This window comes from Balaenoptera ricei, chromosome 12, assembly GCF_028023285.1.
Source record: "Balaenoptera ricei isolate mBalRic1 chromosome 12, mBalRic1.hap2, whole genome shotgun sequence".
Classification (NCBI taxonomy): Eukaryota; Metazoa; Chordata; class Mammalia; order Artiodactyla; family Balaenopteridae; genus Balaenoptera; species Balaenoptera ricei.
In genome coordinates, this window is record NC_082650.1 from 27,850,585 (window position 1) to 27,863,032 (window position 12,448).

The following is a 12,448-nucleotide window of genomic DNA, read 5'->3' on the forward strand; positions in this document are numbered from 1 at the left end:
CTTTCGTCTATAGTGAGGTTATCAGGCTCAAGCCTTGGTTTTCCCACTCATCAGTCTTCTGGGTAAAAGAATTGAAATTCGGGGGACACGGGTTCGAGCCCTGGTCTGGGAGGATCCCATGTGCCGCGGAGCAACTGGGCCCGTGAGCCACAATTACTGAGCCTGCGCGTCTGGAGCCTGTGCTCCGCAACAAGAGAGGCCGCGATAGTGAGAGGCCCGCGCACCGCGATGAAGAGTGGTCCCCGCTTGCCGCAACTAGAGAAAGCCCTCGCACAGAAACGAAGACCTAACGCAGCCATAAATAAATAAATAAATAAATAAATAAATAAATAAATTAATTAATTAATTAAAAAAAAAAGAATTGAAATTAATCCACACAGTGCCTGCTCAATAAAGATGAGTGGACTGGGTAAGGACAGCCCTAGTCAGAATGCAGCTATCATCTGGAAAGAGTCACTTAACCAATCAATGAATACCTTAGCTTGACTTAGTTCACAATTAGATAGGCAACATCAAACAGATAGATTCTGATGGAAGGGGCAGAAGGAAGAGTCTAAAGCTTGGGGTTCTATCTCAGAAGGGCAGCCTCTGCTTTGGGGAGAGCTGGAAGTTGGGGTGGGGAGGCTGAGAGAGGAGATAGAGGATGTTGGAAAGTCTTCTCCATCCTTCCCAGTGGTTGCTGGTGTTTGGCACTGGGTTCCCATAGCAACCCCGCCTCTACGTTCAGCAAAGCAGTTATTCATGCAAGGCAGAACTGTCATATTTACTTGTTTTCTCACCCACTAAAATGTTAGTTCCTTGAGGGCAGGAGCTATGCCTTAATGACTTTTTAATCCCCAGCATTTAGCACAATGGAATGAGTTAAAGAAGGTGTGAAAGTCAAAGAAAAACTTCATCGATTTGGTAATTTTTCCCAGAGTTCCCAGTTCTCCAACAACAACAAAAAACCCCTGAATTAATAATAGCTATCCTTATTCCAAGTTTATAAGCAGAGAAACAGAGTACCGAAAGGTTAAAGAACTCAGTTAAAAACAAAACAAAACAAAACAACAAAAACCTAGAACAAGTAGAAGAAGAGGCATCAAGAGTTCCCACCTCTCAGTAACTGATATTGTTTCTTTGTCTCCCACAATAGAATTAATAATGAAAGAAAATCAGGTTCTGCTTCAGCTGAGGCGTTTTAAACTTTCCATTTTCTGCAAATAAAGCTCTGTTAGTTGTTTTCAATGATCAGCTTTCTGATAAGAATTAAAGGGATGGATGTCAAATCGTCACTTTGGTAGCTTGTGTTTGATTCAAGTGTATGTGCTAAGCCAGCTTTCCCAATGTATGGAAATCAGTCCCTTTCTCAAAAAGCCAGGGTCTCGCTCTTGGTAAAAACCAAAATCTGCCCAGCTTCTTCAGTGTCCTAGAGAACATCCCTCTCTGTATGACAAGTCACAGTCTGCCCTCCTGATGACCTGGTTGGGTTGACAGATTTCACACTGTTTAAGAATGAAGAGTAAGGAGTGTGCTCTCTGGAGACTCTCCAGAACGATTCTTCAAAGTGTCAGAAAGATCACAACAGGGCGTAAAGTTCAGAAGTTCAGTTAAGTTTAAGGTCCCTCACCCTGGAAAGTTTTCATTAATTTTTTTTTTCTCTTTCTTGTACATCCCAATGAATGCTGCAGTTGCAAATTTCTCAGCATGACTTGGTCAAAACCCACTCAAAATTATGCCAAGAATCTGCTTTTAAAGCTATGCTGTCAAAATTTGCAGCCCTAGGAGGCTTAGATAATTCAGAAAGTATCCGATTTTCAGTAACCAGATTTCTAGCTATATTGAATTTCAGATTCTTTCAGGAGCCCCAACTCTGAAATATTTTTCGTAAAAGCAACCAAACTCTCTGAAACTTATGTTAAAAATACTTATTCTTTACCAACTGTAAGCCAACAAACTTTACAGTTAACAAGCTGTAAACAATAAAACTCCTGTAATAATAATAAAATAGAATATTTTTATAGTTGCTTTAGAAGCCATAGAGCTAATGTTTTATATTTAAGATACTTTAGAACCAAATGCTATCATTGATAAATAGAAAGCTCAAAGTGGATTAATGACTACCCATTAGTCAGCAGTGAAGAGCTTAAACAAGGAAACCCAGGAGTGCTACTGGATTTATGAGATCAGCGCGGGAGGCACTTGGGAAATGTTGGGGGCATTTTTGGTCACCACAACGACAGAAAGAGCCTGAACGGAATTCAGTGGAAGGGAGCCAGGAACACTGGATGTGCTGAAGGGTGTGGGATAGTTCCACACATCAAAGAGTTGTCCTGTATCTTGTTCCAACTTTTCAACTGCCACTCAGGTATCCATGTAGGTGAAAAGTCTGTTTATAATTATCTGAACCTGGAACCTAATCCTGTTTCCTTGTTTTACATATAAGCACAAAGTATTCTTTTGCAAAGTTTAATATTCCTTTTTCAGGAATGCAACCACTATGCAAATTAAGGGAGGAATGTAATTTTGGCAGGGAGGGGTGGTGGGCAGGACTTTATCAGAAGTTGTTCTCCGTCTTGGGAAATCACCAGTGGCAAAATTGCTTATGATATTGGATTGCGTTACCCACGTAACACCCTTGCAGCAGTCTGTAGTAGTAGCTGTCATTCACAGCGATTCTGCGTGGAGATGCAGTATTTGACTACATCATTGTGCCTTCTAAGGTGGTTATCCCCAAGCATTTACATATTGAAAACATTATTTAAGTCACAAGTTGCTTGTATTGTATTTTTGCTTTCTAATACAGCCAGGACCTTAGATTGATTTTTTTTCGAACTTATGTGAACAAGTAGGTTACAGATTTCCTTTCTAGATAGTATAGGAGGACATTATAAATTATGTGCTGTAAAATGGAAGCACTGAGTCTGAGAAGGTTAAAAGCCATTCTACCATATAAAAACTTAGCTGGTGAAGGTGGTAAAGCAACAGACTGCAGTCTTGTAAGAAGGTCCTCATAAGGATGCAGGATGTGTCTTGCTCCAAGCAAGAACTAAGGTCAGAGTCCCCCCCCCCACCCCCGTTTCATTCATCCACCAACCATTATTATGGTCTTTACCATATCTACTTACACCACTGTGTACCTAGTACCTTTCTTTAAATCAAGTGAGTTCATTTTTACTTAAGTGTATATTGTATTAATTTGGTATCAATAAAAAATAGATTTGATGTGCTAGTTGCATTTTTCCCTAGTACATTAAAATAAATATGTAACTATTAAAGGAAAAGATCTTCCTGTAACAAGAAGATCTTCTTGTGTATCCTTTGGTATGTACATCGCACTTTGGGAAATGGTGCTATAAATGAGACATACTAACGAAGGCTATAGGCTTGAAAATACAGCTTAAGGGCAAAGGATGATTCAGTCATATGTTTTAATTTTCTTTATTCCTTAGAAAGAACATATGTTCCTTTTGCTAAAATATATCCTATATATTGCATTTCAAGTATTAATGCTTTGTCACAAATATGAATACTTTAGAATGAAATATATGTAATATGGTAGCTGTACCACATAATGTTGCTAGTCTTCATGAAAATACTCTTTACTGAACTCTTATTTGAAAAACTTCTTGTAACAAGGCAAACCTTCAGCCACTGTTGTCAGCATATTATGTACAAATTAACTTTAGTAAAAATAGAATATGCCATCCATAGTAACAAGTCTTTTTGAATAAACACCTTAAATAATATATTTATTCATTCAACAAATATTTGTCAAGCCCCTACCACGTGCAAAGCATTGTTCTGGGCACTAGGATACAGCAGTGAACAAGATAAAGTTTCTTTCCTTGAGTAGCTTATATTTTATTGACATAAGATGGGAATAAAAGCAAAATTGATTTTCATTAGTTCCGAGAAGGAAGACTAAGTTTGGCATCAGGGGATGTGCACACATGATACTGTCATTTGGCATTTAATTTTATACAGCAAAGTGATTTTAATGTTCTTTTGTTTAATGTTTAATGTTCTTTTAACAATATACTATTTTGTTGAACTCATACAGTTCAGTACCAAAAAAACAAACAACCCAATCAAAAAACGGGCAAAAGATCTAAGTAGACATTTCTCCAAAGAAGACATACAGATGGCCAATAGGCACATGAAAAAATGCTCAATCTTGCTAATTATCAGAGAAATGCAAATCCAAACTACAATGAGGTATCACTTTTTGATGATGGTCAGAATGGCCATCATCAAAAAGTCTACAAACAATAAATGCTGGAGAGGGTGTGGAGAAAAAGGAACCCTCTTGCACTGTTGGTGGGAATGTAAATTGGTGCAGCCACTATGAAGAACAGTATGGAGGTTCCTTCAAAAACTAAAAATAGAGTTACCATATGATCCTGCAATCCCACTCCTGGTCATATATCCAGAGAAAACTATAATTTGAAAAAATACATGCACCCCAATGTTCATTGCAGCACTAATTACAACAGCCAAGACATAAAAGCAACCTAAATGTCCATCAACAGATGAATGGATAAAGAAGATGTGGTATATATATATATATATATATATATATATATATATATATATATACACACAATGGAATATTACTCAGCCATAAAAAAGAATGAAATAATGCCATTTGCAGAAACATGGATGGATCTAGAGATTACCATACTAAGTGAAGTAAACCAGAAAGAGAAAGACGAATGTCATATGATACTGCTTATATGTGGAATCTAAAAAAAAGATACAAATGAACTTATTTACAAAACAAAAATAGACCCACAGACATAGAAAACAAACTTATGGTTACCAAAGGGGAAAGTGGGGGAGGGATAAATTAGGAGTTTGGAATTAACATACACACACTACTATATAGAAAAGAGGTAACTAACTAGGATCTACTGTATAGCACAGGGAACTAACCTTGATAATTTGTAATAACCTATAAGGAAAAAGAATCTGAAAAAGAATATATATATATATATCTCTGAATTACTGCACTGTATACCTGAAATTAACGTGACATTGTAAATCAACTATACTTCAATTAAAAAAAATATTATTTTGTTGATGCTTTGCACATATGTCTCATCCTGATTTAAAATTCCACTCCACAATGTAAGAAGTGGAATTTAAGAATTCCTTAATACTTCAGCTCAAGTTTTCATCTTTCATATGCAATTTAAATTGTCCTTAAATCACCTTGAGTCACACTTTCTTATTATTCATACCATTAATATCATTGGTAAATGGTTATCAGAGCCTCTTAATTATCATTTAAAGGAGTATAATGTGCCTTCTCTTAATCTTCTCTATTTAAAACACTTAAAAAATAATACCAATGGGTGATTTAAGGTGGTAAGAGCTGTTAAATAGGTAGTTCAAAAATACTCTAAGAGAACATTCCTGTCATAAGACTATAGTGACATGTCTTACTAATTTCCATATAGTGGGTGTTTTTTACTTACCCAACTATTAATGTTAGATGAAATTCATCCATTGTATTACTCTGTTAGTCATTTCCAAACAGCTGAAATAAAAACCCACTGCTTTAGATTATTTTCAAAGTCTCAGGTGGTACCACTGGCCTGTGCAAGTTCAGCAAATGGGAAGTTTATACATAAGAAAGCTAAAGTCTTCACAAAGATTGTTTTGAAGTTCCAGGTAATAATTGCTATTAAAAATAATTGATTCTGAAGAATTCTAAGATTCTGAGAAGTCATGAGTCACTGAAGAAAAACTAAAAGTTACGTCCCAAATAGCTTTTGTTTTAGGAATTTTTGGTTCTATTATAATTCTTTCAAAACAGGTTATCTGTGTTTGGCAATTCCCAATTAAGAGAACATTCAACTGACTAGAACATGCTTGTCTTTCAATATATTAATCAACACTTATCTTTTAAGACATTTCCCTCTGAGGTATTATCATTTATTTGTCTTTGAAAATAATTTTTTACATGAAGATTAAGATGCTTTGGCAGTGGTATCAAGAATAGTGTTTATATTTTGGAGACCTAATATTTCTCCTTAAATAATTGTTGCTATAATCAAGAGGGACAAATGTGGTAGAGAAAATACTCTAAGAGAAGAGGTCCTTTAAAAGAAGGAAGTTTGTTGTTTGTTTCCTTTCCACTGTCTGAGCTAAGCCCTTAGAACACTGCCTGACACAGAGTAGGTGCTCAATACATATCTATTTAGTGAATAAATCAATGAAAAAGAGGATCCCAGCAGTCTTAGTGTGTCTGGAGACCTGCCTAAGGAGGATGCCATCATCATCAGGGAGGGTGGTGGGGAGCCTTCCAGCAGAGGGTTATGGGGGATGATCCCTAGAATCGACTGTGTGGCTTTGCAACCTGACTATGTCCCATACAGCTATGTGGACTTCTGCATCTTCTTGGTGCCTCCACTGCCTCTTGTGTCAATTGAAGATAATAATAATTAACAGAACCTACCACATTGTTAAGAGGGATAAATAAGGTTATACATAAAAAGTGCCTAGCACATAGAACCCTCTCAATAAATATCAGCTAATTTGAGTTATAATGATACATTTTATATTGATATCGGATTGAGATCCTGGACTTTCTATGTAACAATTTGAAATAGAATTGGACATCAAGAGCAGTATATGCTGTTTTTATAAAGCATGTCATTAAAGAAGTCTTGCTCTTAGGTATAGGAGATTGGACTAAAGGTGTTGAAGTGGTAGAGAATGCACTTTCATTGTACAGCCAGGAATCACTGGCCATTTCTTTGTAACTTAGTTTTAATATTAAAAAGAAGCAACCACTTGCTGTGCAAGGAACAAGGGAGGAGAAAACGTATTTTTCTTTACACACAAGCCTTCAGTGAGTCTCCATTTTATTTTTTACAGAGTAAACGACAAACTGATATTCAAGACAGCCCCTGGTATAGTTCTAAACAATCCCCATGGTTTAGTAAAAGTTCAGCCTAATTTTACATCAATTCTGATTACATTCCCTTCAACTGTGCAGCTCTCTCCCTTCAACATGACACATTCACTCTAGGATTTGAAGGCACTCAGTTTTGAATGAACACAGCTTTTCCCCACCTCTGGTCTTTATTTTGAATGCACTTTTAAAAATTTCCACTTATAAAAATCCAACTGTTGTCCAAGTACCAATGCCAACCCCTCCACGAGGTCCTTCACTAGAATGACCAATGCTCTCTCCACGGGAGCCTCCTTGGCACCTGTCAGTTTATCTGGTGTTAATTTAGCTGGTGTTTGTCTGAGTTGTGTACCAGCCTTTCCCCAAATGTTTTGTTTATCTTTTATCTCCTGTAGCTCATATCCTGGCACTCAGTATATTCTCAATAAATATGAATTGTTTAGTTTACCTTTTCTTCTTAAAAGAAAAGAGAGAGAGAGATTTACTCCAGGTTCCAAGGAGAAGGTTTTTTGGTGGATTTTTCGTTTCCTGGTCTTTACCAAGAATTGTCTCCAAAATAGAAAACAAAGCAAATCTGCTAAGGCACACAAGGAAAGAATGAGAAAAGAAGAAGAGAGGAGATGGGGGACTTTCCTTTTTCACATGGCAAGGATTGTCAAAAAATGGTAGGTGGGAGAGGGAAGGGGGGTACTAGGGCTTGCAATCTACGCTAAGGTTAAGTTTGTTCTACTTGACTAGTTCTTGGTGACTCTTGGGAGAGAAGGTGCTAGAAATCTTCACATTGCCACAGGATCCATAGCCACTGGGGGAAGAAGAGCAAGGAGGAAACGTCTCCCAACCCCCGCCTAGACAGAAACTAGCTGCTGCCACAGCTGTCTTCCTGTGATGAATTGGCTCCTGTGGGTGGTCATGGGGTGGGTGTGCAGGGCAGAGACACTGGAGACAGAAGTAAAACTTATTTTCTTCGCTGGACATTCCTTACAGATTATATTACCCACAGAGCACAAGTAAGCCCAAGAAAGAAGAGAGGAGTCTTTGACAGGAGGTTATCACTTTCTTTGTTTTCAGTTTTGCACTGTGGGAGATGTGGGAGAGCGGGGGACCGGGGCAGGAATGGTGACAAGCTTATCTATATTGTGACAAGCTTATCTATAACGGTCCACACTGTGAGAAAACGGGAAAGCAATGACACAGACTTAGCTGTCCCAGGTGGGGCCAGGCCACCATGTTGTTGCTGGAATTTTCCTTTTAGTGGCACCACAGCTGTGGTCCAACAGATGCTGAGTGCTGGTGGCCAGGTGGAGCACAGAACTCTCTCTCTGGGCCACAAATGCATGGCCGTCAAGCTCAGAGGGTCCTCCAGTGCCCTGTCTCCACCACCCTCCACCTTGCTTCCTACTTCATGGAGAGACTGAAAGTCACTAGGTGGGACATTCCTTACCATTTTGCTACAAAACCAATAAAACCTTCTACTCTGCAGCCATTCTTGTCTTCGTTCTATCCATTCTATCAGATGAGCTGCCTCCTTTTCTAAGGCCAGTCCCCCTACTACGTTTTCAGGACGTTTTGCTCTGTTGGGGCCCCAACAGAGGGGGGCAGGTCACCCCAAAATATGTCTCAATGGCGTATTGATTATTTTGAATTAAAATTACTTAAGAAACAGCCAATGTAAGAGGGATGCTCTGATTTTCCTCTCTGTCCCCCTGAAAGCAGGAAATCAACCTCTCACGTGAAAGGTGCACTCCTTGTTTCTGGAGGTAGAAGGACACCCTGATCATGGACGATTGGGAATTTGGGCTGAGACGCTTGCATAAACAAACCTTAGTTCTTCTTTAATTTACAAGCCCAAACTCCGTTTAGATTCTTCACTAACTGGGCACCTCAAACCTAAGTTTCTTCATCCTGTCAATTCCTCACAAATTTATTTTGTGTAAAAAAGTATAAAAGTAGCCTGCTTTGGCCACTTCTTAGGTTCCATTTCTATGAGTCCTTCATGCACATGAATTAAAATTTGTTTCTTTTTCTCCTTTTCATCTGTCTTGTGTCCATGTTATTATTTGTCTCTCCACAAGAACTCAAGAGGGGTAGAGGGGGAAACTTCCCCCTCCCTAACAACTCCCAGTTATGACTTTTCTCTCTCATATATTCCATTGTTCTTTCTCAACTACATCTTTCTCACCATAATTTCAGCATGCTTAAATGTCTTGCAAAAACAAAACCAAAATACTTCCAATCCCATGTTTCCAGCTACCATTTTCTCCCTACCACTTTATTTAGAAACATACTTGGGAAAGAGATGTGTCTGGCATTGCAGGGGGAAGCTCAATAAATATTTGTTGAAAGAACGAATAAGTGAAAGAATGAAAAACTGAAAAGGGTTAATGAATCACTGCCTTCAATATAAGTCAAATGTGTTATGTATTGTATACTCTTCCCACAAAGCACTTCTACATATGGTCATAGAGAAATAGGAATATGAATAACCGTAATAATAAAAGCCCGCATTTATTGAGGATCTGTACTGGGATGGCTACTGTGCTAGCACTTTACACACATTTACTCATTACTTTTCACAATAAGCCTGTGAGGTCTGTACTCTTCAATCCTCTTCCAGCCCAGGAAGTTGGAACACAGAGAGGTCTGGGCAGCCGCTGCTGCCAGAATCCAAACCCAGGCAGCTGGCTCCCACCAGCTTCAGGGAGAATCCTTGTTTTATCTTTTCTCTCATCACAAGTGGTAAAAGTTATTTTATATCTTTAAGTTAACATTTAAATAAGGAAGGCCGTGTGACTGTGTGGAAAAACAATGTCAAAAGGCCTGAATCCTGGATCTTTACTCTTTCATTACCTTGCAGTGAGTCACTTGGCCTCTCTGTTTTTTTGTTTGTTGGTTGGTTTTTTGCTTGTAAAACTGAAAAACAGGGCTGAAAGATCTCTTGAGTGCCTTCATTTAAAAGCTTTGTCAAATGTAAAGTGCTGTTTAAATGTGAATTAGAAGTTTGGTTTCAATGTTCTTTGGAATAAACTTCATCTTCAAAGGACAAGCCATCATTGTGAAGTACCATGCATGGCTTCGATAACTACCCAACCTCACAACCTCCAATCAGTTTTCCAAGATAGCCCAGTAAATAATGTTTTCTGGACCATGGCTGCAACTTCATTTTCTGTGTGCTGATATTACTTTATTTAGGAAAAAAGGTAAAGATTCTATTTCTGGTCAGCAATGAGTTTTTTTCTTTTCAATACAATTTCATTTTTTTTCTGAATATAAGAGGAATACATGCTTATGATATAACAAATAGAAAAACAGAAAGAGGGAAATAATAATCATCTAGAAATAATCCCTGTTAAAATTCTGGTATATTTTTAAAAACATAACAGATCTTCTTTTAAGTTACGCAATTTGTATCCTGCTTCTTTTTACTTCATGTATTATAAACATTTTGAGAAACCGTCTTTCAACGATGCAGTTTGCATGACAGGAAATAACCAACTCCCCCTGGAGAAAAATTAAAGCAACCAGTGGCAGCCTCACATCTGACTTAAATTTGTCACAATAGTGATTCCATTTCCTTCTTCTTGGGGACAGTTGACAACTGTCCTCAGCTGTCACCACCACACCCTTCTCTTTCTTATCCTTCTCTTTCTTATCAAAGAACACAAGGTCAGGTGATGAAATGAGCAATTTGTCACTTGGCACCGTCTGCCAGAGCAGTAGGAATATTGAAAAACAGAGTTGAAAAGTTGCAAAATCTAGTATTTAGGTGTATAATTACAAATTTCTTGTTAAGTTATAGAAACATTTGTTCAATGATATTGAAGCATTTCATACCAAAAAGGGAATTGTCTAAATGTACTATAAAAAGAAAATAATGATTATAATGTAAGAAAAATACTTAATATGAGTACTTGGCACTTAAAAGGAATGTATGGCATACATATATTGCCTTTGAATATTAAAATTCATATATAAAGAAGAATTATAGTCCAGTATGGTTAAGAACTTGTGTTCTGGCATTGTATTTTTGAGGTTTGAATTCTGACTAACAAGTTATTTCCTGGGAGAGTTATTTCTCCTCTTTGGGCTTCAGTTTCCTCATTTTAAATAGCAGTGCCTACTTCATAGGGATCTTGTGCAGATTAAATGAGTCAATCTGTGCAAAGTATGTAATACAATGTCTGGAACCTAAAGGCTCCACACATCTTAGCTATTATTATTATCATTTGATATGATATGTGTGTGACATAACTGACCTGTGTCAGGGGTTTCCAAATACTCATAGAAGGTCCAGGTTTGCTGCATCGGATCACCTCAGGATGTTTTGAGAATATACTATCTGTAGATTCAGGTTCAAAGAGTTTGCAGTTACAGTGTGATGGATACTTTCTTGGAGATATGGTGGGAGCACAGAAGCGGGAATAATTAGTTAGCTGGGAGGGTTGAGGGAGTCTTCACAAAGGTCATAATGCTGGGCCAGGGCTCAAGCGGTGAAGACAGACAGACAACTCTCCCTATCCGCAGGTTTCGTATCCATGAGTTCCGCATCCGCGGATGAGGACGGATTGTAAGGGATTTGATCATTCGCCAATTTTGGTATCCACGTGGCCCAGGGCTCCTGAAACCAATCCCCTGTGGACACGGAGGGACGAATGTAGATGTCTCCTAGGAGGAGGTGGCCAGGTAGGCATATACTCAGCAGAGGCAGTAGGTACATCCAAAGTTAAACTACATCTACTGAGGACCTATTAGGAGCCAGACGGGCTGCTGGACACATTGATCTCATTTACCTCTCACCTTGACCCAATGAGTCTGGTGTTACAATGTCCCTCCATATGTGTGGACATTAAGTAGTTTGAGCATCTTTTCCGCGCTCACAAAAGATGTAAGATTCAAACTCAGGGGCTTCCCTGGTGGCGCAGTGGTTGAGAATCTGCCTGTTAATGCAGGGGACACGGGTTCGAGCCCTGGTCTGGGAAGATCCCACATGCCACGGAGCAGCTGGGCCCGTGAGCCACAACTACTGAGCCTGCGCGTCTGGAGCCTGTGCCCCGCAACGGGAGGGGCCGCGATAGTGAAAGGCCCGCGCACCGCGATGAAGAGTGGCCCCCGCTTGCCGCAACTAGAGAAAGCCCTCGCACGAACCGAAGACCAAACACAGCCAAAAATAAATAATAAATAAATAAATAAAGTAGCTATAAAAAAAAAAAAAAAAAAAAAGATTCAAACTCAGGTCTGACTTGCAAGTTCATCGTCTTTTTGCCAGTCTCCTTTGCTGACTGTGGTTCAGTGTGCGCGGGGATCTAGGTGGGCAGCCATGGTGGACCCGGCAGAGAAGCAGCCTGCGGGGGTGTGAAGGCCTCTTATTTCTAGTGCTCGCAGCAGCCCTCCTGTGCTTCTCGGCCTTGGGGAGACTGCAGCCTTGGGGAGCCTTGCTTGAGAGGGCTCCACCGCCAGCCACCTGCATCCTGGACCTGGGGTTAAGCACCTCCCAGGTTAAGGCTGTTGTGGTGACCGTTGTTAGGTGCAGTGACATTGGCCACCTTCCCT

General features: G+C 39.2%; 1 protein-coding gene across 5 annotated transcripts in view; it reads right to left on the minus strand.

The window, feature by feature from the left end:
• PDE7B (phosphodiesterase 7B) overlaps window positions 1-12,448 on the minus strand; it is a 346,677-nt gene that overhangs the window by 62,069 nt on the left and 272,160 nt on the right. The gene's annotated exons all lie outside the window — the stretch shown is intronic.